Here is a 26,123-nt window from a genome sequence, read left to right as displayed (position 1 = left end):
TAAAAAAAATTAAATACTTATTAAAAAAAGTCAAAAAGTTAAAATATTCAACTCAAAAAAATTTATTTTATATTTTTATAACAATTTTTCATACCATATACATAAAAAATCAATTCATCAACACTGGGTGGGTGAACGAAGATTGTACATTTTATATATAAATGATCAATTTTATAAAAGATGACTTTGTTTACACAATATTTTTGAAATTTCAACTCTATTTTTTTTTTAAAAAAATATTACTATATTATATGTATTTTTACTAAAAAAATCCTATTAAATACTACTCCATCCGTCCCACATAATTTGTCCAAATTTTTATTTTCGTCCTTCCCACATAATTTGTCATTTCTATTTTTGAAAATATAATTATGTACTTTAATCGCATTTTAAATTTTAAATTTTATAATTTTTTTAATTTTAATTAAACTATTTACTTATCTTAATCTTAATCTATAATTATTTAATTATACTTTACCTGAATTCCTGTGTTTACGGTAATACATCCATATTATATGGAACGGAGGGAGTAATTTTTTATTATTTCAAAATGTTTAAAATCTAAAAAATCTCTTACTTAAATGAAGCCTAGATTTGATAACTTTTAATTCAATATACCACATTAGAAATTATTATATTTAGTAAATATTTATAATTTTCTAATTCTTTTTTTTCTTTTTTTTTTTTTTAAAAAAATGTATATTTGATACAGTATTTTAAAAAATAAATAATACTACTAAATTTGGTTTGTGGGGATTTGGGCTAGATTTTACTATTTTATTTTATTTTATTTTAAATCAAATCAAATACTAATTATTTATTTATTATATTATATTAAAAATTAATTTTAAATTCAACTCAATACATATTTATATCATCCTTAAACAACAATTTTGATTTTAAAATTGTACTAAATTCAAAACCCAATCCCAATATCAAAGCCTCAAAGACAAACGCAACCTTGGAAATGTATTGTTAAAAAAAAAAGGGGTTATTTCCTTGTAACGGGCACAAAAGAAATTTCAGATATTGAAACCTAATATGGTAAGGATATTACAAAATCTGGTAATTGATTGCAAAAATCTGACCGTTACATTATTTCCTTATAATAGTGTTAATATATATATAGTATAAATAATAATAATCTCATTCTCATCTCCCTATCCTTGCAGTGCAGGCTACCATAGTCATCCCATTTCTCCTCCTCTACGGTTTAAGGTTCAACTCATGGTTAGAGGTGGTTTAGGATTCTGGCTTTCGAAGTTTCCGGTGGAATAGAGGAGGATCCAATGGAGGAATAAGAACGCCGCGGACAACCACGCCCATCGGTATGCAGTTTTCGTTGAATCAAGGATTTGATTTGCGAATGCTATCGAGAGTTACCAATCCACAGGTAGAGTATATTCGCTTGGGTTGACTCACTGCTTACTGATTTTCAGTTTCACGGTGTAGAGTTAGTTGTCCGTATCGTATACACATGAATTTGATTTGGTGCTTCACTTTGATTTTCTCCTTCGTTACAACGGGAATGTTTCCAAGAAATGTTAGGGTTTAGAGGAATTTAGGAATTTCGGTTTTCGGAGGAAGAAAATTTCATTGTCTCAAAACCCTTCTCTCACTCGTTTCTTTCAGCCATTTTTGGTGTTCTGCTCCCTTCGATTTTAGGTTTGAAAGAACAATTTATCTTTAAATTCTTGATGGTTTGGTTCGGGTTTTGGTTCGAGTTTGGCTGTGGCTATTGCTCAGGTGAATCTGGGTTTGGCTCCAGTCAAGCACGGGCTAAGATCGGATTTTATTCATGTCTTGTTTTCTAGGTCTAGCTCTTGTCCGGGTGGGGTTCTTGTTGGGGATCGGTTATGACTTTTACTCTGGCTCAGGTGATTCTGAGTAGTTTGTGTTCTGTCCCGGCGCCGACTTTAACTCAGGTCATTCCAGATTTAGTTTGGGTTCAAGCCCGGGTTCGGTTCTGGCTCTGACACTAACTTAGGTGATTCTATGTTTTGTTTGGGTCTAGTTCTGGCTCTAGCTTGAGTTTGGATCGGATCTGGCTTTAGCTTGGGCTTGGATTTTGTTTGGCTGTATCTTTGGTGCAGTTCTTGTATGGGTCCGGTTCTAGTTTGTGTTTGGTTCTGGCTTTGGCTATGGCTCGGGTGATTCGGGGTCAGGTTCAAGTTAGTTCCAACTCTAGCATGGCCCTGGTTCAGGTTCAACTCTGGCTTATGTGATTCTCGGTTGGGTTTGAATCTAATTTCCGGTCTAGCTTGGGCATGAATTGAGTCTGGTTCATGATTTGGTTTGGGACTATCTATCTCTGTTGTTGTTCTGAGTCAACTCCCGGTCTATTTCCAGTTCTACATGGTCCTAGATTAGGTCTACTACATGGTCTGATCTAGTCCTCAGCTTTGATTTTGTCTCTAAATCCAGCCCAGATCAAGTCTCTACTTCATGTTCTAGTTCTAGTTCTAGTTAGTGTCTTTCTCTGCTCTCGTGTAGTTCTTGTTTGGGCTCGGGCCTAACTCTAGCTCTAGCTTAGGTGGGGTTCTGGGCTGGGTTTGAGTTTGGTTCCAGCTCTAGGCTCTTCTTTGATTGGGTTTGGGTCTTGACGTTCTTGTTATGGTTATACTAGTCTTGCTTTTTGGTGTGGTTTTTTCAGGTTTGGATTTGGATCTGGATCTTGCTCTGGCTCTAACTTAGGTTGTATTTTGACAGGTTTAAGCTGAGTTCATGTTCATGTTTCTGTGTTTGTGGTTTATTAAAAATAAATATTGTATAAACCTAAACTAGATTGCTTTTCATGAAAGTTCATGCAACTATATTTTTCAGCTGGGTTTGTTTGCAAATAATGCTCTCAAGCTCTTTTGACCTATTTTTCAATTAAACAATCAAGTTATGTTGCTATTTTTTGCCTTACAATCTGAGCTAAATGACGAGGCATGGAAAGTTCTCAGTTTAGCTCAGCATTAGTAATAAAGTCGCCTGTATCTTGGCGGGGCAATCCGGAAGACATGTCATATGACGTGCAACAGGAGATCTTGCAGTCATGGCGTGGCCGATTAGTGCTTTGTCATTGAATACATTTTAATTTATTGAGTCTACATATTCTAAAAAACAATTGATAAAATATTATATTTTTTTGTACATTGGATAACATGATTTCTTGTTAGCAACCAAATTACAACATGTGCTAAAATATTACATGTAGCTTATTGCAAAAGTTTTTTGGATTGGAATACTTTCAAATATTATTTCATTTTTTTTTTTTTGTTTAATTTTATCAATGCATGATTCCCTTCATTTGTATTTTACTTGAGAAATTTATAGCGCATGGTTGCATTCAATGATGTTTGTTATAAGCATTATTTTAATATTCATTTTTTTTCAGATACTAAGTAATAGCTTCTTTCTGTAAAGACAGGGCTGATGATGCTCGCCAATCTTTGAGCCATGTTGTGCCTATTTATTTTTTACATCTTGCTGCATATTGTGCTACAATCATTCTTTCATTAATCCGGTTGGGACTTCTCTTCTTTCTTTCTCTTTACCGGTATTAGACTGTGATGTTCATTGTTGCATGTGAGAAGGACTTAAGATTTCTCATTATGATGTTTTCATTTATTTTTATTATGTTGGTAATTTGTAGTGGACTGACTAATTGTGTGTGTGCGGATGTATTTAGATGTCATCATATATTTGTTGTACTCTTTCTGTGGGACCCACATGGGGTCTATTGTGTTAATAACTTATTTAACACCTACTTCTCCTTTCTTCCTCTTCTTCATTGCCTCAGGTGATGTAACATCCATGCCATCAAAAGATCTAGATGTCCCCTCCCTTAGGGTACTTTTATTAATATTGTCTTTGCTTTATTATATGCACTGCCCGTCAATTCTGTAGGATTTGCCTTTCTTGATGTAGGGAGGAAACCAAGTGCCACTTAATAAGATGATAAGATGAGAAGGAAGGAAGAAATTTTAGCTGAAATGGAGCTTCAGGGTGTTCAGGTATTTATTTTTCTCTTTGACATTTTCTCAGCATTGTTTGCTTGACTCTTTCTTGCAGTTGTTCATGGTAGGAAGATATCTAGATTTGGATATAGTGCTACAACCCACTCTCTTCCGTTTTGGCAAAGGATCAAAATGATCTTTTTTGAATCTTATAAGGTAAGTTCCAGTTAATTTGTTATATATGTATTTTTGTTGTGTTGTTCCGTGTAAATGAGCACAATGTGGTTTGTTATGCTGTTATACATTTATTTGAGTTTTTTGATCCTTGATTTAGGTTTGTGGTTTCGATTTTTGTTTTGAAGATGATTTTCTTATAACTGCTAGGTAAGTGTTTCTATTTATGAGATGATTAATTCTGATTTAGGTACATGTCATTTTCTATATCACTGTCATTGTTTTAAGAAAGCTCTTCTGGCCTTATTTTCGATCAAATTATCAAAGTTATATTGCTACTTTTGCAAATTAGCAGGGAGAAGAAGGTAATTAGTGGTGATAAATGTGTGTCTATTGTTGTTGTTGCTGCTGCCATTCTTTTAGTGGGAGTGTTTGTTAATTTTTTGCTGACTATACAGATGTTTAGAAGCCCCGTTATATCTATCCAGACTGTATGTTTATTTTTTGTATGGGGTAGGTGTGCTGTGCCTATTTTTGTTTGTTTTTGATATATAGATATGATAACCATTTTTATGTTCTTGTTCAGCAAAATAAACAGATTCATCTAAACGTTGTTCTTGTTGTAAATGAATATTACACTGATATTGCTTGCAAATGGTTTTACTAGACTTGGGATTCTTGGTTATGAGAACTAAAGGTTCCTTATCCCCCAATAATTCTTGTTCTGGAAGCAATATGATAGAACTGTGTGAGATTTGAACTTTAGGAATATTAATGGCTGTGCAATGAGGAATTCATGAGCTTGATGAATTTAGGCAGATGCAGTGGACTGCATGAGACGGTTGGTTCTCATGGATCAGGTGGAGAATCTTGGCATTCTTTTATGAAATTGTTTTATTTCCTCGATTCTTTATTCATTTGGTTTATGATCTCACTTTTGTTATGTGATTTTCTGCTTTAGTCTTGTGAATGTTATACATACCATAGATTAATATATATGTTCTACAATTGTCGGTGAAAACTTTGACTATGACTTGATTTTCATTGCAGGTGATATGTGTATGTATATATATCTCTTTATATTTCTATATGATTAGTTTTTGAGTGAATTTTATTCTTGTATATTGCAATAACTTTACAATGTAACTTGTGTTATTTTTATTATGTGATTCCTTGTTATTTATTGATTTATTGTGTGTATATGTGCATGTGGTAGGGTTGCGTGTATACAAAATAAAATTGATGAAGTGTGTTCGTTTAGTAGGTTTATTATGTGTGCTGCACAATAGAACCGATTTTTATTGTGTATATGTTTGTATTGATTTTATGTGTTGTGTTTAACTTTATTATTAATAAGCTTCTATATGTGTATGTGGGTGGTTTGTGTTTGTATACACACAATAAAATTGATATAGTTCATTTAGTTGATTTATTGTGTATGTTTGTATATTATTTGTGTATTATTAATATGCATTTTTATATGCATGAGGTAGGTTTGTGGGTGTATGTTTTTATACATACAAGACAATAAAGTTGATATATTATGTTCATTAGTTGGTTTACTTTATTGCGTGGATGTTTCTAATGTTCTTGTATTATCTTGTTTATTATTATATGTGCATGAGGTATGCACAATAGAATTGATTTTATTGTGTGTATGTTCAAGTAACTCTATTATTAATGTGCGCGTAATATGTAGAAAACATACACAATAAAATATATGCAGCATTTAGTAGATTCATCGTGTATGGTTGCACGATAGAATTAATTTTATTGTGTATATATATGTACTATTTTTCTATTATTTTGTTGGTGTATGTTTAACTCTATTATTAATTTGCGTGTATATGTGTATGTATGTGGTAGGTTTGAGTATATACAAAAGATGTACAATGAAATTGATATAATTTGTTCATTTAGTTTGTTTATTGTGTATACTTGCACAATAATATTGATTTTATTGTTAGTGTTGTTATTTATTTATTTTTTGTGTGTATATTAGCTCTATTGTTAATATTCGGGTATATGTTCATTTACTAGATTTATTGTGTATGCTTGCATAATGAAATTGATTTTATTATGTGTATATTAGTACTGTTTTTGTATTTTTTTTGTGTATGTTTCCCTTCCTATGTGCATGTACCATGTGAATGTTTGTAAACACAATACATACAAAATAAAATTGATATAGGATATATTCTTTTAGTATGTTGGTTATTAATTGTGTGCATGTTTTGGAATTTTTTTTTTTTTTTTTTTTGTATTCTTAATTTTAGTATTTAATATGTGTGTATTTTATGTGATATATCTCTTTTTCGATGCTTGATTGAGCTTTATTTTCTTATTAGAAGTATGTGTTTTTCTTATTTAATATGTGTGTATTTTATGTTTTTCTTGATTGTTTATTTCTTTTGCATGCAATTAGCATGTATTTTGATTATTAATTATTTTTGTACATGCAATTATTAATTTTTTTTAACAATGCTTCCTTAATGCTAATTGTGATCGATTTACTAAAATGAATTTAGAGTAATTTATTTTACCAGCATTTGCATCAAATATTGTTAATTTTAGGGAAAAAAAAAATAAAAAATTGTCCCAATGAAAATAAAATCAATTTTGGTTTTTTAATAAAAAATTTCTCATTTTTGGTCTTATTGTAAAAAATTTTAATCAATTTCGATCTTAATAGTTAAAAAACTAATGATGTGGATTTAATGGATTTTGATGTGGAATTTGATTAGGATTAATATGACAGTATTTAAAACAACACGACCATCTATAATAAAAAATCAAATAATTTCAAAACAAATAAGGCCGTGTAGAATATAAAATCAGATAAACCATTACTTATAAATATATTTTTTTTTCATACGTAATGTAACTAAAATGCACATATTATGAAGATAATCTTATAGTATAAAAATAAATATTATAAAACTCATGTTATAATAGTATAATACATTAGATGAAGATCAAGTTATTATTACGTTAGATAAGTATTTCATTAAAATAAATATCCTCAAATCTAAAATATAAATATTTAGTAGTAAAAAAAGTTTTAAAAAATGTTGGATTTGTTTGTTTGACAACATTCGCCTAATGTTTTAGATAAAATGATTTTTATTGTATGATATAAAAGATTGTGTAAAAAATATTAACTATATTATTTATTTTAATTTAAATATTTGATTTTTTTGCAATGAGTATTTTACTGTTGTATAAAATATTTTTTGTTTTTTTGTTTTTATTTTTTAGAATCCCACTTAAAAATAGTATTGGACTATTGCGAGAACAAAAAAGCGAAAATCAAACCAAACTTATATTTTTATTTTTTTTTATATTAGACTAAAAATTAATTTTATATTTAAAATATCACATCAATATCTATTTATAATTTAAAATTTTGTTATTTGAAACTCAAAATACCTTTACAAACACACTTGTTTCTCCAATATTATATATAAAAAAATTAAGGCACATATTCGTCTTTAAAAATCATTTACATAATAGTATTAATTTTTTTATTGTAAACAGACTTGATCACCAATTGAGTTTTATGCTAAAAATAAAACATACTCTATTTTGTAGTTTTTTTTTTTTTTTTTTCTTTAGTAAATAGTTGAATACATGATATTTTTTACCTTGTTAGTAAATTTTTTAAATCATATTTAGTTTCAATGGTGTAGAGTTTTGTCCACATATATAAAAATTTATTAGTAAAATCTATTCAAAGTTATTTCAAAGAAAACAAATTAATTCAAAAATTTTGAGAAAAGAGATATAATGATTGTCACCGTCCTCCTATATAGTATATCGATGATAAATTTGAATGATTTTTGTTTTGGTTAGGTTAGAATTTAATTTTGAATAGCTATTTAAACAAAAGTTTCATTTGATGTTTTAAAATTTCAGGTTTTAAAATAGTAGTTGATAATTCAAATCATAAAGAATTGTTGTTTTTAAGAATCCAAAATATAATTGCAATTTGTATATATTTTTTTAATTTTATATTTAATATAATATTTTATCTTAAAATAATTAAGGTTTGTTTCCTTATAAAAATTTTGTTCAAATCAAAACACAAAACAAACACACCCTATCATATTATATAATTTTTATATTTTGCTAAACCCGGATCATCGGCTTGTAATATTAAATATCAAAAATCTAAATTTCTAACCCCGCCTCCCCACACCCTCGCATATTTCTCTTCTAATCGTTGGTCAAATTAATCGATAAAATTTAATATCGTAATTAAATTAATTCAAAAACGTTGAAATCAATTATTTAGGGTCTGTTTTTTTATTTTATTGATGAGTTTAGAAAAAATTTGATTTAAATTTGATATAAAAATAATATTTTGATGGAATATTTTGTGAAAAATATATATAATTTTTCGAGAAAATACGGAATTCAAATAGTAAAATTAGAGAAAATATTGCTAAAGAAAGGTACCCTTTGTAAATGAAAGTATTAGTTACAATTATCACAGTAGCTAGTGAGAGACGGTACTACAGCCTCCTTTGCGCCCACCCCAATTTATTTTTTAATTATATTTTAATATTTTAATAATAAATATATATGTAGAAAATTTTTTAAATGAATAAAAAAATATTAATAACTAATTTTTTTTAACTTTAAATTTAAAATTATTATTATTATTTATTATGTGTATTTTTAAAAATTTGACTTTATTTTTTAAAAAATATTATATTAAATATATTTTTTTACTAAAAAAAATTTATATTAAATAATTTAGTAAATATTTATATTTTTCGAAAATTAAAAATATATACTATCAAAATTTTGTAAAATCTAAATAATATACTAATTTTTTGTTTGTGGAATTTTGAGTTAGATTTTATTTCCTCCGTCCCGGATATTTGTCCGCCTTATTGTAGATACAGAAATTTACGAGTGGTATAATTAGTAAATAATTAAAAATATATTAGAGAAAATAATTTTCGTATAATAAAAAAAAATTATAGATTAAAATTAAGATAAATAATTAGTATAATTAAAATTAAAAAAATTATAAATTAAATTTTTAAAAATAAGATTAAAGTGTATAATTATTTTCCAAAAAAAGAAAGTGACAAAATAAGTGAGAGAGACGGAAATGAAAAGGTGGACATGAACAATGGGACGGAGGGATTACTATTTTTTTACATTTAAATACCAATCATTTATTTATTATATCATATTAAAATTTAATTTTACATTTAATTCAACACATATTTATATCGGGCTTAGGGTTTAGGCTCGGTTACCATGCCTATGTTTTAAGAATCAACATGGTAGCTGTTAAATCATCATCATTGGATCTTATTAATTAATATTCAATGATTAATAATAAATAAGGTTAATATTGTAATTTTACTATATTCTTTAAATAGTGTATTTAATTCTAGTTTATAAACAAAATACTGTAGTACTTTTTATTATTGTGTTCGATGTTTTTATTATTTAATAGATGTGCTCTTAACTAAATCATTCTCGTGTTTGTATTTTTATTTGTGTTAAAAAGGAGTTGAGAGAGAGACACAACAATATATATACATATATATATATATGCGGATAATTTGTTGATGTGAGAATGAGAAGTAGAGTGTAAAGACGACAACCAAGAAAGTCATTGCAGTGAAAGAGAAAGATATTTAATAAAATTATATGAAAAAGATAATAATTATAAGCACCATATTAATTATATAATAGCACAATAACAATATTTAAATAGCACAACTATCATAAAAATTATTTCAAAAGAGCACAATAATAATAAAGATATTAAAATAAAATTCTCTGTAACTTTTATGGTACGTGGAGCAGAATTAGGTAATGATTATACTTGTAGAAATGATTACATAATTACAGTACTGTTACGAAGATAGTAAAGAAAATTAAAATAATTAGTATTATTTTCAGGGATAAATTTCGTAAAAAAAATATTATAATAATTTTAGAAAAACACAATAATAATTATAAAAAGAACACAACTACTCAATCCGTCCCAAAACAATAGTTTCATTATGTATTTTTGTCCGTCCAAAACGATAGTCTCATTTTCATTTTTAGTAGTTACATCCCTATTTTTTTTACAAAACTATCATCACTTTTTCATAATAATTACATAAAATAGGGACATTTTTTGATCTTTTAAAATTACTTTTACACTCGCTCTTAATATAATACTATTATTTTTTAATTTACATGCTCATCCCAAATGTCCATATTATTTGTGACGGAGGAGGTATTATTTTTTAAAAGCACAAAAATAACACTACTGAGTTTAAAAATTTATAGAGCACCATCTTTATTCACATAAAGCACGGCTTTTGTTAACAGAAAACACTAGCTCTATTGACAGAGAGCATTGCTTCTTTTATCAAAGAGCCCTCAACAAAAAGCTTGTCAAAAGTACTAACTTTTTGAATAGAACACTGCAAAGTATTATATTCTATACTTTCATTATTTAATCGTAGTGCTTTTAACGGAAATATACTTAATTTCTTACAATAAATAAAAATAAGTATTATATTCTATGCTTAGTTATTTATTTTTTGTTACTTTTACAATTATTATATTGCGATAGTACAATGATTATATAATACAAGCACAAATTATATATAAAAAAAGCACAATAAAAATATTTAAAAAGTACAAAAATTATTTTAAAAAAGCACAATAGTAATTTTGAAATAGCACAATAAAATAATAATAATAATTAGAGTGCCTCTTCACAATTACTATTGTTTCATCCTAATTTTATATGAATACAGAAGCACAATTATATCACACAAGTATACCAGTTATATCACAAGAGTACAATCATTATATATAAGAACATAATATTATATCACAAAAATACAACTATTATATCACAAGAGCACAATAATTAGATTATAATAACACAATATTAACTATAGGATAGCATAACAATAATATTTAAAAAGCGAGCATTTACGCTCCATCCTCTTATGTTGATTGTCTTGATTTTCTCTTCCCAATATTTTATTATTTTTATTTTATTCACTTATTTTACATATATATAATTACTTAATTTATTGATGAATTAATTTTGTAGTTTTTGTATTTGAATTCATCTTTCATCTTATATGGATTTTTAATTTTTTATGTTTATTTATTTATATGTATATTTCTTATGCATGAGAGGAACATAAAAATATATAATAAACTAATTATATGCATTAAATAAGAAGAAATTAGAAATTGACGATGCAAAAGAGAAATAAGTATGTTGCATAAATAATGACGAAGAAGAAAATAAAAACTAAACTACTATTTTACCCTTCAATTTAATATCAACAAGTGGATTAATATATAATCTAAGGAAAAATAACAAATAAACACTATGCTGATAATTCTTAATCAGTCCGCGAACCGCGGACGTTTATATCATATTAAACAACAATTTTAATTTAAAATTTTATTAAATTCAAAATCCAATCCCAATATCAAAACCTCACAAACAAGAGCAACCTTTGAAGTATTGTTTTAGAAAAGGTTATTTCCTTGTACAAGGGCCACAAAAGATTTTTCAATATTGATCCCATAAAAAAAAAAAAAAAAAGAATCTCAGATATTGAAACCTAATTTTGCATTGTTTCCTTCCAACAGTATTTGGCTAAATAAAAATATGGTAAGAATATTACAAAATCTTCTAATTGATTGCAAATATCCGACCGTTACACTATTTCCTTATAATAACATTATGTATATATAGTATAATAATAATAATAATCTCATTCTCCTCGCCCTATCCTTGCAATGCAGGCTACCATAGGCATCCCATTTCTCCTCCTCTACGGTTTAAGGTTCAACTCATGGTTAGAGGTGGTTTCGGGTTCTGGCTTTCGAAGTTTCCGGTGGAATAGAGGAGGATCCAATGGAGGAATACGAACGCCGCGGACGACCACGCCCATCGGTATGCAGTTTTCGTTGAATCAAGGATTTGATTTGCGAATGCTATCGAGAGTGACCAATCCACAGGTAGAGTATATTCGCTTGGGTTGACTCACTGCTTACGGATTTTCAGTTTCACGGTGTAGAGTATATTCGTATGCACATGAATTTGATTTGGTGCTTCACTTTGATTTTCTCCTTCGTTACAACGGGAATGTTTCCAAGAAATGTTAGGGTTTAGAAGAATTTAGGAATTTCGGTTTTCGGAGGAAGAAAATTTCATTGTCTCAAAACCCCTCTCTCACTCGTTTCTTTCACCCATTTTTGGTGTTCTGCTCCCTTCGATTTTAGGTTCTTGAAAGAACAATTTATCTTTATATTCTTGATGGTTTGGTTCGGGTTTTGGTTCGATTTTGCCTGTGGCTATTGCTCAGGTGATTCTGGTTTTGGCTCCAGTCAAGCTCGGGCTAAGCTCGGGTTTAATTCATGTTTTGGTTTCAAGGTCTAGCTCTTGTCCGGATGGGGTTCTAGTTGGGGATCGGCTATGACTTTTACTCTGGCTCAGGTGATTCTGAGTAGTTTGGGTTCTGTCGTGATTCTGGATTTGGTTTGGGTTCAAGCCTGGGTTCGGTTCTGGCTCTGACACGAACTTAGGTGATTCTATCGTGTGTTTGGGTTTAGTTCTGGCTCTAGCTTGAGTTTGGATCGGATCTGGCTTTAGCTTGGGCTTGGATTTTGTTTGGCTGTATCTTTGGTGCAGTTCTTGTATGGGTCGGGTTCTAGTTTGTGTTTGGTTCTGGCTTTGGCTATGGCTCGGGTGATTCAGGGTCTGGTTCAAGTTAGTTCCAACTCTAGCATGGCCCTGGTTCAGGTTCAACTTTGGCTTATGTGATTCTTGGTTGGGTTTGAATCTAATTTCTGCTCTGGCTTAGGTGGGGTTCTGGGTCGGGTTTGAGTTTGGTTCCAGCTCTGGGCTCTTCTTTGATTGGGTTGGGTCTTTACGTTCATGTTGTGGTTATACTAGTCTTGCTTTTTGGTTTGGCTTTTTCATGTTTGGATTTGGATTTGGATCTTGCTCTGTCTCTAAATTAGGTTGTATTTTGACAGGTTTATGCGGAGTTCATTTTCCTGTTTTGGTTTGGCTTCACTAGTGTTGATTACATAGTTTAATTTTTCTAGTTTGTTCCGGGTTATTCACCGTTCATTATTCACCTTTACTAGATTGTTTTTCATGAAAATTTTATCTACATGCCTAATGCAACTATATTTTTAAGCTTGGTCCACTTTCAAATAATGCTTTTAAGCTCTCTTGACCTATTTTTTCAATTATACAATCAAGTTATATTGTTATTTTTCGTTTTTCAATCTGAACTAAATGATGAGGTATGGGAAGATCTGAGTTCAGCTGAGCATCAATAATAAAATCGCCTGTATCTTGGCGGGGCAGTCCGGAAGGCATGTCATATGACATGCAACAGGATATTTTGCAGCCATGGCGTGGCCGATTAGTGCTTTGTCATTGAATTCATTTCAATTTATTGAGTGTACATATTCTAAATGTTCATCAACCTTAATAATAGAATCGATAAAATATTATATTTTTTTGTACATTGGATAGCATGACTTCTTGTTAGCGTCCAGCTTACAACTTGTGCTAAAATATTACATATAGCCTTTTGCACATTTTCTTTGGATTGGAATACTTTTAAATATTACTTCTTTTTTTTTTTTTAATCAATGCATGATTTTCTTCAATTGTATCTTTTACTTGAGAAATTTATACGGCATGGTTGCATTCAATGATGTTCGTTATAAGCATTATTTTAATATCCACTTTTTTCAGATACTAATTAATAGCTTATTTTGGTAAAGACAGGGCTGATGATGCTCGCCAATCTTTGAGCCATGCTGGTGCCTATTTATTTTTTACAACTTACAGCATATTGTGCTAAAATCATTCTTTCATTAATCCATTTCGGACTTCTCTTCTTTTTTCCTCTTTACCGGTATTAGTCTGTGATGTTCACTTACTAAGAATTGTATGAGTGTGGATGTATTTAGATGTCATCATATATTTGTTGTACTCTTTATGTGGGACCCACATGGGGTTTATTGTGTTAATAACTTATTAACACTTCTCCTTTCTTTTTCTTCATTGCCTGAGGTGATGTAACATCCAGTGAGGAGATGCCATCAAAAGATCTAGATGTCCTTCCTTAAGGTACTATTACTATTTAATAATGTTTGTCTCTTCTTTATTATATGCTCTGCCCATCAATTATGTAGGTTTTGCCTTTCTTGATGTGGGGAGGAAGCCAAGTGCCACTTAATAAGATGATAAGATGAGGAGGGAAGAAATTTTTACCTGACATGGAGCTTCAGCGTGTTCAGGTATTTATTTTTCTGTGACATTTTCTCAACTTTGTTTGCTTGATTCTTTCTGGCCTGTTCAAGGTAGGAAGAGATCTAGATTTGGCTATAGTGCTACAACTGACTCTCTTCGGTTTTGGGAAAGGATCAGAACAATCTTCTATGAGTCTTACCATCCACCACTGCCTTTATATTTATTTTAGGTTTGTGGTTTTTGTTTTGAAGATGATTTTCTTATAACTGTTCGGTCCTACAGGCGTAGGTAAGTGTTTTTAGGTACATGTCACTTTCTAGTGGTGATAAATGTGTGTCTATTGTTGTTGTTGCTGCTGGCATTCTTTTAGTGGGACTGTTTGTTAATTTTTTGCCTGTTATATCTATCTGGACTGTATGATTAATTTTTTGTATGGGGTAGGTGTGCTGTGCCTATTTTTGTTTGTTTTCGAAATATAGATGATAACTATTTTTTTGTTCTTGTTCAGAAAAATAAATAGATTCATCTAGATGATGTTCTTGTTCAGAAAAATAAATAGATTCATCTAGATGATGTTCTTGTTGTAAATGAATACCACACTGATATGTGAAATGGTTTTACTAGGCTTGGAATTCTTGGTTATAAGAACTAAAGGTTCCTTATCCCCCAATAATTCTTGTTCTGGAAGCAATACGACAGAACTATGTGAGGTTGAACTTTAGGAATATTATAGGTCCTCTTATTTATTCCCATGCATGTTTGGTTGTCTTCTCAAATTGTTTTGTTACTATTAATGATGGCTGTGCAATGAGGTTGATGAATTAAGGCAGATGCAGTGGACTGCATGAGACAGTGGACTCTCATGGAAATTATAGTGCACTTTGCAAGGTAATGAGCATGGGTCGGGTGGAGAATTTTGGCATTCTTTTATGAAATTGCTTTATTTCCTCGATTTTTTATTCATTTGGTTTATGATCATGAACTTTTGTTATGTGATTTTCTTCTTTATTCTTGTGAATGTTATACATACCATAGATTAATATATATGTTCTACAATTGTCAATGAAAACTTCAACTATGACTTGATTTTCATTGCATATGCTTAGTATTTATTCATATTTGTGTATGATTTAGTTTTTGAGTGAATTTTATTCTTATATATTGCAATAACTTTACAATGTAACTTGTATTATTTTTATTATGTGATTCCTTGTCATTTATTGATTTATTGTGTGTATATGTGCATGGTAGATTTGCGTGTGTACAAAATAAAATTGATGAAGTGTGTTCATTTAGTAGGTTTATTATGTATGCTTGCACAATAGAACTGGTTTGATTGTGTATTGATTTTGTGTATTGTGTTTAACTTTATTATTAATAAGTTTCTATATGTGTATGTGGGTGTTTGTATGTTTGTATACCTACAAGACATACACAACAAAATTGATATAGTTCATTTTAGTTGATTTATTGTGTATATTATTTGTGTATTATTTTGTGATGTTTAACTCTCTATTATTAACATGCATTTCTATGCATGTGGTAGGTTTGTGGGTGTATGTTTTATACATACAAGACATACACAATAAAGTTGATATATTATGTTCATTAGTAGGTTTATTGTGTATGCTTGCGCAATAGAATTGATTTTATTGTGTGGATGTTTCAAATGTTCTTGTATTATTTTGTGTATATGTTTAACTCACTCTATTATTATATGTGCATGAGGTATGCACAATAGAATTGATTTTATTATGTGCATGTTTGTATTGTTTTGTGTATGTTCAACCAATTCTATTATTAATGTGCGTGTAACATGTTGTAGGTTTGTGTTTGTATATATATATATAGAAAACATACACAATAAAATATATGCAGTATTTAGTAGGTTCATTGTGGATGGTAGCACAATAGAATTGATTTTATTGTGTATATGTTTTGTATTATTTTTGTGTTGTTTTGTTTGTATGTTTGAACTTTATTATTATTATTAATATATGTGTATATGTTGGTTTGTGTTTATATGTTTGTATACATACACACTAAAATTGATATGGTTTGTTCGTTTAGTTGGTTTATTGTGTATGCTTACACAATCGAATTAGTTTTATTGTGTATATATATATATGTACTATTTTTATAATTTTTTTGTGTGTGTATGTTTAACTTCATTATTACTATGTTTGAGTATATACAAAAGATGTACACTGAAATTGATATAATTTGTTCATTTAGTTTGTTTATTGTGTATACTTGCACAATAATATTGATTTTATTGTTAGTGTTGTTATTTATTTATTTTTTGTGTGTATATTAGCTCTATTGTTAATATTCGGGTATATGTTCATTTACTAGATTTATTGTGTATGCTTGCATAATTAAATTGATTTTATTATGTGTATATTAGTACTGTTTTTGTATTTTTTTTGTTTGTATGTTTTTTACTCTCTATTATTATACCTGCATATGTGCATGTAGCTTTGTATGTGTATGTTTGTAAACACAATACGTACATAATAAAATAAAATTGATATAGAATATTCTTTTAGTAGGTTTATGTTGTATGTTTGCATAATACAATTTATATTTTGTGTGTATGTTTAACTCTTTTAGTATGTTTGTTATTGTGTGTATGTTTTGATTTTTTTTTTTTTTTTTTTTTTTTTCTTGTGTATTCTTAACTTTATTATTAATATGTGTGTATTTTATGTGATATATTTCTTTTTCTAAGCTTGATTGAACTTTACTTATTGTGTTGTGTGTGTTTTTCTTATTCAATGTGTGCTTGTGTGAATGAATTGTTTATTTCTTATGCATGCAATTAGCTTGTATTTTTAGATTATTTATTTATTTATTTATTTTTTTTTTTTTTGTACATGCAATTATTATGTATAGTTTATTTTGACGGGTTGGATTGAATTTGAGTTTTTTTTTTTTTTTACAATTAATGCTAATTATTATCTATTTACTAAAATGAATTTAGAGTAATTAATTTTACTTGCATTTGCATTGAATATTGTTAATTTTAGGGAAAAATTAAAATAAAAAATGCGTTCCCAATAAAAATAAAATCAATTTTGATTCGTTATAAAAAATTCATTATTTTTTGTCTCGTTATAAAATTTTTTAATCAATTTTGATCTCATAGTTAAAAAAAACTAATGAAATATTAATGTGGATTTAATTAGGCATGTCGTCAAATGGGATGGGTCTAAAATATTTGGTCTAGGTGGGCTGTGGATTTTGAGTTTTAGACCAGACTGAATTCGGGGAGAGTTACGGGTTTTATTAAAAACACGCTTCTTTCCGGACCCGAACTGAGATATTTAAATAATTATTATAATTTATTTATATTTTTATGTAATATTAATTTTATTATTTATTTATTTTAAAAAAATTAAATATAAAATAGAACTTTAATTTTAAATTAAATTTGTCTTCTCATTTGTTTATTCTACAATTCTCTTTATAATCGGGACCATAGCTAACCATCATCGCCGCGGACTATTGACAATATTTAATTATTCTTATTTCTTGATACTTTTATGCATATTTTTATTTTTAGTATTACATTATTTTAAAAAAAGTTATATTTTATTTTATTTTTTTTTAAAAAATGAATTTGTCAAGTTGGCGCCGAACCGGAGCGAAACGGGTCTCGAAGCGTGCAAAATCCGTTCCGAATCCGTCCCGTTAACGTACCTATATTTAATAGATCTGACGTGGCATCTTATTAGAATAAAAACACTGCTATGTACAATAAAAAAATTAAATAATTCCAAAACAAACACCACCGTGTTAAAAAATAATAAGGAGAATATAAAAACCAGACAAAAATCATTACTTATATATATTTTCCAATTCTTATTTAATATAACTACTACATGCACTATTATAAAGACAATCTTATAATATAAAAATAAATATATTAATATTAATAAAAATAAATTAATTAATATAATAAATATTTTTTAAAATCTTGTTCAATAAATTAGATGAAAATCAAGTTATTATTATGCTAGATATTGTATTTCATTAAAATAAGGGTAAATCATATAACATTCCATGAGATTTTAGTAAAAATGTATAAAACATGGTGTTTTATTTATTACGTTAAATCTCTTTGTATTAATATAAAGTTAGCATAAAATACCCTTCTTGTCCAAAGCCGATATTTGATTCTAAATAAAAATCTAAATTAAGTTTTATAAAAATAAAAAGTGTAAAATATTTTAAATAAGTTTTGAATAAAATAAATAATAAATACTTGATTAAATCATTTATTTTTATAATTTTTATAAAACCAGATAACAATTTGTCTTCAAAATTATAAAATGAAGGATTATTTATATATTTATTTTATTAAAAAAAAATTATTTAAAATATTTTACAGTTTTTGTATGAATCTTGCGTAATTTAGGTACCACAACTTTGGACAAATAGGGTGTTTCATGCAAACTTTTATATTAATACAATAGAGTTTTACACAATAAATAAAACACCTCTATTTTATGCACTTTTACTAAAAACACAAAGGGTGTTATATAATTTACCATTGAAATAAATATCCGTAAAATTTCTAATATAAATATTTAGTAATAAAATATGATTCGATGAGATTTGGTTTTTGAAATCCCATAAAATTTATGTTTGAATAAAACAAAAAAAAAAACGATGAAATTTAGGGGGTGTATTCAATTTAGATTTTGAAGATTTTGTTGGACTTTTAAAATCCGGACCAGACTTTTAGTCTTTTAAAATTTGAAGGTATTCAATACAAATTTTAAAAGTCTTTTAAAATACGAAAGTATTCAACTTTTAATGGATACACTATATTATCATTCTAATAACGGTGAAATATATATTTAAATATATATATTTTATTGAACCGTTAATTTATATTTATTTATTTATTTATTTTAATATATTTTTAAAAAAATTCTTAAATTATATTTTTATTTTATTTATTTGCGTATTTATTTTTATGTAAAAAAGTTATATAAATAATAATAACTAATAAAGAATTATAATACTAATTTGATATAGTAGTGTTACAGATGTTACAATACTTTTACATTATTAATAATTATAGATTATTTATTAATATTAATTTTTTTTTTATAAAAATATAATAATATGTAATAATTTTAATTATAAATGTATTATATTTATAAAATTTGTGTTTGATATAAATTTATATAATTAATATATATTCATAAAAAAAAATATTTTACAATCATACAAAATTACTATAAATCCATAAAGAATTTAATCAAATCGGTAGAAATCCATTTAAATCAATTTATTAAAATCCATCAAACTCAAACTCACTCAGGATAGACTATGTGGATTTTCTAAATCCACAGAAATCATAAACTTTTTAAAATAAAAAAAAAAAATTTATTAAAATCTCAATCGAATAGCACTTTAAAATAATAAAATTTAAAAAAAAGGATCCAAAATTCTACAAATAAAGGAATTTTTTAGTAGTGAGATTTTAATTACTTTTATATAAAGAAATAATATTATATATTATAAACATATTTATATAAAATAAAAATTAAATAATTTGTAAAATTAATTATTATTTGAATTATATACTTAAATTAAAATTTATATTATTTTTTATGGACAATATTTTTTTAAAATAAATTAATAAACTCATTGTTTTAAATTATTATTTATTATAAATTATTTGAATTACAAAATTACGGGGATGCCAATGAGTCGGGTTCGGTTGGAACTTAGATCCGCCCGAATATATATTGTTAGACCCAAGACTCAAATTGGATCCGATTATACCGGATTCAGCCGAAACTATACCCGGTAAGACCCAATGGATCCGACAAATCCATTTTTTTTACAATTCTTAAAATTTTAATTCAAAATGCACATTACAGGACTTGATATATATTAAAATTTATGTATTTTATTAAAAAAAATATTATAATAAAAAATAAATAAATAAAACTAAAAGATAGTTTTAATATAATTATATTGTTAGAAATTATTTTTTTATATGTATAGTTGATATATATTAATATTATAAATCGAGTCCAGATGCAGATAGGGTCCGCCTTTAGACCCGATTCGGACCCGATTAGAATACCTCGAACATGACCCAGATCTAAACCCAATACTCAAATAATTGGACTCAAGTTCGAATAAATAGGTTGGGTCGAGGTCAGGTCTCGAGTTTACGTGAACCTATTGTCATCCCTGTAAAATTATTGATACATTTTCAATTCATATTACTTATAAAATAGAGATTTAATTTATCAAAATAAATAAAATCTATGGGGACACAATTATGTCATTTATAATATAAAAAATTCAAATCCTTTCACTCATATAGAGAAACAAACAAGATGTCCTGCATAATTTTACCAACAAAACATACTATAAGATTCCAAATACTAAATATAATAAATCCCATCAAATATGAATTCTACTAAATAAAGAAACAAGATGTCGCGCATAATTTTACCGATTAAACATATGATAGGATTCCAAATACTAAATATAATAATAAATCTCATTATATATAAATCATACTGTAGAATTTTAATCAGATAAAAAAGTCTATGAACCAAACTAACCCGCTTAACATTTAAATCAAAGTCGATATACTATAATCCATAATTTTTAATAAACCTTAATTGGAAAATACTTGAGATAATAATGAACACACTGGTTACACAATATTTTTTAAAATTTGGCTCTATTTTTTAAAATTAATATTATATTAAATATATTTTTACTAAAAAAATCATATTTAATACTAATTTTTTATTATTTTTAAAATTTTTAAAATCTTAAAACTCTAAAAAAATCTCTTGTTTAAATGAAGCCTAGATTTGATAACTTTTAATTTAATACACCACATTCAAATTTGTTATATTTAAAAAATATTTATAATTTTCTAGTTTTCTTTTATAAAAAAAAATAAAAATATTTAATACATTTGAAAAAAAGTAAATAATACTACTAATTTGTTGGTGGGGTTTGAAGCTAGATTAACTATTTCATTTTATTTGCCTATAAAAATATCAAATCATTACCGATATATATTTATATTATATTAAATAAACAGTTTTAGTTTAAAATCTTATTATATTCGAAATCCAATCCCAATATCAAAATCTCACAAAACAAACGCAACCTTAGAAGTAATGTTTAAAAACAATTATTTCCTTGTAACGGCCACAAAAATTCTCAAATATTGATTTGATAAAAAGAAAAATTCTCAGATATTGAAACCTAATAAAAAGATGGTAAGAATATCACAAAATCTGCTAATTGATTGCAAAAATCCGACCGTTACACTATTTCCTTATAACAATATTATATATATATATATAATATAGTATAATAATAATCTCATTCTCATCTCCCTATCCTTGCAGTGCAGGCTACCGTAGGCATCCCATTTCTCCTCTACGGTTTAAGGTTCAACTCATGGTTAGAGGTGGTTTAGGATTCTGATTCTGGCTTTTGAAGTTTCCGGTGGAATAGAGGAGGATCCAACGGAGGAATACGAACGCCGCCGCCGACCACGCCCATCGGTATGCAGTTTTCGTTGAATCAAGGATTTGATTTGCGAATGCTATCGAGAGTTACCAATCCACAGGTAGAGTATATTCGCTTGGGTTGACTCACTGCTTACTGATTTTCAGTTTCACGGTGTAGAGTATATTCGTATGCACATGAATTTGATTTGGTGCTTCACTTTGATTTTCTCCTTCGTTACAACGGGAATGTTTCCAAGAAATGTTAGGGTTTATAAGAATTTAGGAATTTCGGTTTTCGGAGGAAGAAAATTTTATTGTCTCAAAAACCCTCTCTCACTCGTTTCTTTAAGCCATTTTTGGTGTTCTGCTCCCTTCGATTTTAGGTTCTTGAAAGAACAATTTATCTTTAAATTCTTGATGGTTTGGTTCGATTTTGGCTGTGGCTATTGCTCAGGTGATTCTGGTTTTGGCTCCAGTCAAGCTCGGGTTTAATTCATGTTTTGTTTTCAAGGTCTAGCTCTTGTCCGGATGGGGTTCTAGTTGGGGATCGGCTATGACTTTTACTCTGGCTCAGGTGATTCTGAGTAGTTTGTGTTCTGTCGTGATTCTGGATTTGGTTTGGGTTCAAGCCTGGGTTCGGCTCTGGCTCTGACACGAACTTAGGAGATTCTATGTTGTGTTTGGGTGTAGTTCTGGCTCTAGCTTGGGGTTGGATCGTATATGGCTTTAGCTTGGCTTGGATTTGGTTTGGCTCTATCTTTGGTGCAGTTCTTGTATGGTTGGGGTTCTAGTTCGTGTTTGGTTCTGGCTTTGGCTATGGGTCTGGTGATTCCATGGTCAGGTTCAAGTTAGTTCCAACACTAGCATGGCCCTGGTTCAGGTTCAACTCTGGCTTATGTGATTCTCAGTTGGTTTTGAATCTAACTTCTGCTCTAGCTTAGGTGGGGTTCTGGGTCGGGTTTGAGTTTGGTTCCAGCTCTAGGCTCTTCTTTGATTGGGTTGGGTCTTTACGTTCATGTTGTGGTTATACTAGTCTTGCTTTTTGGTGTGGCTTTTTTAGGTTTGGATTTGGATTTGGATCTTGCTCTGGCTCTAACTTAGGTTGTATTTTGACAGGTTTAGGCTGAGTTCATTTTCCTGTTTTGGTTTGGTTTCACTCTGTTGATTACATAGTTTAATTTTTCTAGTTTGTTCTCCCAGCGGGTTATTCACCGTTCATTATTCACCTTTACTAGATTGTTTTTCATGAAAGTTTTATCTACATGCCCGATGCAACTATATTTTTCAGCTTGGTCCACTTTCAAATAATGCTTTTTAGCTCTCTTGACCTATTTTTCAATTATACAATCAAGTTATATTGTTATTTTTTGTTTTTCAATCTGAGCTAAATGATGAGGTATGGGAAGATCTGAGTTCAGCTGAGCATCAATAATAAAATCGCCCGTATCTTGGCGGGGCAGTCCGGAAGGCATGTCATATGACATGCGACAGGATATTTTGCAGCCATGGTGTGGCCGATTAGTGCTTTGTCATTGAATTCATTTCAATTTATTGAGTGTGTATATTCTCTAAATTTTCATCAACCTTAATAAAAGATTCGATAAAATATTATATTTTTTTTAACATTGGATAGCATGACTTCTTGTTAGCAACCAGCTTACAACTTGTGCTAAAATATTACATATAACCTTTTGCACATTTTCTTTGGATTGGAATACTTTTAAATATTACTTTTTTTTTTTTTAATCAATGCATGATTTCTTTCAATTGTATCTTTTACTTGAGAAATTTATACGGCATGGTTGCATTCAATGATGTACGTTATAAACATTATTTTAATATTCACTTTTTTCAGATGCTAATTGATAGCTTCTTTTTGTAAAGACAGGGCTGATGATGCTCGCCAATCTTTGAGCCATGCTGGTGCCTATCTATTTTTTACAACTTACAGCGTATTGTGCTACAATCATTCTTTCATTAATCCATTTGGGACTAATCTTCTTTTTTCCGCTTTACCGGTATTAGTCTGTGATGTTGACTTACTAAGAATTGTGTGAGTGTGGATGTATTTAGATGTCATCATATATTTGTTGTACTCTCTAAGAATTGTGTGAGTGTGGATGTATTTAGATGTCATCATATATTTGTTGTACTCTTTATGTGGGACCCACATGGGGTTTATTGTGTTAATAACTTATTAACACTTCTCCTTTCTTTTTCTATATTTCCTGAGGTGATGTAACATCCTTTGAGGAGATGCTGCCAACAAAAGATCTAGATGTCCTTCCTTAAGGTACTATTACTATTTATTAATGTTGTCTCTGCTTTATTATATGCTCTGCCCGTCAATTATGTAGGATTTGCTTTTCTTGATGTGGGGAGGAAGCCAAGTGCCACTTAATAAGATGATAAGATGAGAAGAAAGGAAGAAATATTTACCTGACATGGAGCTTCAGGGTGTTCAGGTATTTATTTTTCTCTGACATTTTCTCAACTTTGTTTGCTTGATTCTTTCTTGCCTGTTCAAGGTAGGAAGAGATCTAGATTTGGCTATAGTGCTACAACTGACTCTCTTCGGTTTTGGGGAAGGATCAGAACTATCTTCTATGAGTCTTACCATCCACCACTGCCTTCTTCCTTCTCTTATAAGGTAATTTCCAGTTAAATTTGTTCTTATATATGTATTTTTGTTGTATTGTTCTGTGTAATATGAGCACCATGTGGCTTGTTATGCTGTTTTATATTTATTTTAGGTTTGTGGTTTTTGTTTTGAAGATGATTTTCTTATAACTGTTCGGTCCTACAAGCGTAGGTAAGTGTTTTTAGGTACATGTCACTTTCTAGCGGTGATAAATGTATGTCTATTGTTGTTGTTGCTGCTGGCATTCTTTTAGTGGGACTGTTTGTTAATTTTTTGCTGACTATACAGATAGATGTCTAGAAGCCCTGTTATATCTATCCGGACTGTACGTTTATTTTTGTATGGGGTAGGTGTGCTGTGCCTATTTTTGTTTGTTTTTGATATATAGATGATAACCATTTTTATGTTCTTGTTCAGCATAATAAACAGATTCATCTAGATGTTGTTCTTGTTGTAAATGAAAAATTACATGATACGGCAAATGGTTTTACTAGGCTTGGGATTCTTGGTTATAAGAACTAGGGGTTCCTTATCCCCCAATAATTCTTGTTCTGGAAGCAATATGACAGAATTATGTGAGGTTGAACTTTAGGAATATTATAGGTTCTCTTATTTATTCCCATGCATGTTTGGTTGTCTTCTCAAATTGTTTTCTTACGATTATTAATGGCTGTGCAATGAGGAATTAAGGAGGATGCAGTTGACTGCATGAGACAGTTGGTTCTCATGGAAATTATAGTGCACTTTTCATGGTAATGAGCATGGATTGGGTCGAGAATCTTGGCATTCTTTTATGAAATTGCTTTATTTCCTTGATTATTTATTTATTTGGTTTATGATCATGAACTTTTGTTATGTGATTTTCTTTTTTAGTTTTGTGAATGTTATACATACCATAGATTAATATATATGTTCTATAATTGTCAGTGAAAACTTCAACTATGACTTGATTTTCATTGTAGGCGATATGTGTATGTATATCTATTCATATTTCTGTATGATTAGTTATTTTTATTATGTGATTCCTTGTTATTTATTGATTTATTGTGTGTATATGTGCATGTGGTAGGTTTGCGTGCGTACAAAATAAAATTGATAAAGTGTGTTCATTCAGTAGGTTTATTATGTATGCTTGCACAATAGAATTGATTTTATTGTACATATGTTTGTATTGATTTTGTGTTGTTTTGTGTGTTGTGTTTAACTTTATTATTAATGTGCTTGTATATTTTTGTATGTGGGTGGTTTGTGTTTGTATGTTTGTATTATTTGTGTATTATTTATTTAGTATGTTTGTATTATTTGTGTATTATTTTGTGATGTTTGACTTTTTATTATTAATATGCATGTAGACATGCATTTGGTAGGTTTGTGTGTGTATATTTGTATACATACAAGACATACACAATTTTAAAATTGTGTATATTTGCACAAGAGAATTGATTTTATTGTGTGCATGTTTCTAATGATTTTGTATTATTTTGTGTATATGTTTAGCTAACTCTATTATTAATGTCTATATGTGCATAAGGTAGACATATAACACATTGATTATATTGTGTGCATATTTGTAATGTTTTTAT

At 28.6% G+C, this 26,123-nt stretch overlaps 1 long non-coding RNA gene across 7 annotated transcripts; it reads left to right on the top strand.

Moving 5' to 3' along the window:
• Positions 1–1,399: 1,399 nt before the first annotated feature.
• Positions 1,400–26,123, top strand: LOC127255622 (uncharacterized). 7 transcript variants are annotated; one of them, XR_007839678.1, is made up of 4 exons: positions 1,400–1,665; positions 22,283–22,473; positions 23,788–24,192; positions 24,257–26,123. It is a non-coding gene; the product is annotated as an uncharacterized LOC127255622 (long non-coding RNA). The 7 variants fall into 7 exon arrangements; XR_007839679.1 differs by lacking the exon at positions 1,400–1,665 and adding an exon at positions 21,784–22,018 and having other exon boundaries at positions 22,411–22,473; XR_007839676.1 differs by lacking the exon at positions 1,400–1,665 and adding an exon at positions 21,784–22,018 and having other exon boundaries at positions 22,354–22,473.

This window comes from Andrographis paniculata, unplaced genomic scaffold, assembly GCF_009805555.1.
Source record: "Andrographis paniculata isolate CXL003 unplaced genomic scaffold, ASM980555v1 Contig54END, whole genome shotgun sequence".
NCBI lineage: Eukaryota > Viridiplantae > Streptophyta > Magnoliopsida > Lamiales > Acanthaceae > Andrographis > Andrographis paniculata.
This window is presented reverse-complemented; position numbering and strand designations above follow the sequence as displayed.